The sequence below is a fragment of the Schistocerca americana genome, unplaced genomic scaffold (assembly GCF_021461395.2).
Source record: "Schistocerca americana isolate TAMUIC-IGC-003095 unplaced genomic scaffold, iqSchAmer2.1 HiC_scaffold_666, whole genome shotgun sequence".
NCBI lineage: Eukaryota > Metazoa > Arthropoda > Insecta > Orthoptera > Acrididae > Schistocerca > Schistocerca americana.
The window spans coordinates 1,008-2,500 of NW_025726419.1; the positions used below are offsets into that span (position 1 = coordinate 1,008).

The 1,493-nt window shown below is 61.1% G+C and overlaps 1 non-coding gene across 1 annotated transcript in view; it reads left to right on the top strand.

Moving 5' to 3' along the window:
• The first annotated feature begins 1,218 nt into the window (after positions 1 to 1,218).
• LOC124588924 overlaps positions 1,219 to 1,493 on the top strand; it is a 1,910-nt gene continuing 1,635 nt past the window's right edge. The window contains exon 1 of the ribosomal RNA XR_006975844.1: positions 1,219 to 1,493. This exon is cut by the window's right edge and continues 1,635 nt beyond it. This is a non-coding gene — a ribosomal RNA (small subunit ribosomal RNA).

Here is a 1,493-nt window from a genome sequence, read left to right on the forward strand (position 1 = left end):
GTGTTGTCAGACGTAGTCGTCTCTTCTCACACACCGTGATAGCATGGTGCACTGCGTTCCACATCTGCGACATGCGACAGAGGCCGGTTGACAGTCGTTCGCGCAATGGACATCGCATACGTACGGGGGCCACCTTCCACGTGTTCGCGAAGCGTGCACATGTTGTTGCGTGTATGTGGGCAGACATAGTGTGTCGTGACACCTGACACAGGCATGCAACAATCGTTGAATTTGCAAATGGCGATGGACGTCTACGTTTGCTGGTGACGTTACGCAAATGAACAACTGGTAAACGGTTGTGGTGCGGTTGTTCTCGCTAGAGGTGAATCAGTGATGGCGACGATCGGTTGAGCTACCAACCGGTTGTTTCAGCGATACCCACCATGCCCACGAACGTGAATGGCATGTGGGTGTGAAGCGATACGCGGCGGTGGCTGGGTGGGACCGTCCCCGGCCGGTGAGGGGGGGCCTCCCGGCGTGCTGGCCGCGCGGTGCGTGGGCGCACGCGCTACAGCCGGCTGGTGGGGGCGGCCAGTGGCAGGCGCGCCGGCCGACGGAGGCGGCAGGCGGCGCAGCTGCGCGCCGGCGCACCCTGCACGCGGCGCCGTGCGGCCAAAGTAGGTCCTCGCGGGCCCGGTGCGAAGCGCGGTGGACATCTGCAGTGTGCTGGTCCGATTGAGGACTGTGTGCGCTGAGGATGCGCCGCCGCCCGGCGCTCGGCGCCGCGACGCCGTCTGCTGCTCGGTCGCCTCTGCGGTTCTCGCAGGTGGTTTGTATCGCAGCTGTGCGGACGTGTTGGCGCGTGCGCTGTGCTGGGAGAGTTCGCTTCGGCACCCAAGTGGGGCTTTTGTCCTTCTGTGGCGCTGGCGTTGGAGCTGCCGGCCACCGTAGGTGGCGCGTGTTGTCTCCCGCCGGCAATGCCACGACAGCACGCTCCCGGGCCTCTGTCGGCAGCGGCAAGCTCAGTTGGGAGCACGGGTGGTCGCACCTAAAGCGTCTACTCGCCAAACTCCGGGCGATTGCGCCTCTCTCGAACCCGACCAAGTACTTAGGACGGCGCTGCGCGCCGCCGGGACCTGAGAGGGTTTCGAGGTGTATTGTGCAGGGGAGCTCAGCCTCCTCCTGTTTGCAGAATAATTGAGCGGACGCTTGCGTGTTCGCGCGGGCCCCCGGGACACACTCCCGGGCGGCCGGCTGCTCAGCTCTAGTTGACGCAGCTCCCTGGTTGATCCTGCCAGTAGTCATATGCTTGTCTCAAAGATTAAGCCATGCATGTCTCAGTACAAGCCGCATTAAGGTGAAACCGCGAATGGCTCATTAAATCAGTTATGGTTCCTTAGATCGTACCCACGTTACTTGGATAACTGTGGTAATTCTAGAGCTAATACATGCAAACAGAGTCCCGACCAGAGATGGAAGGGACGCTTTTATTAGATCAAAACCAATCGGTCGGCTCGTCCGGTCCGTTTGCCTTGGTGACTCTGAATAACTTT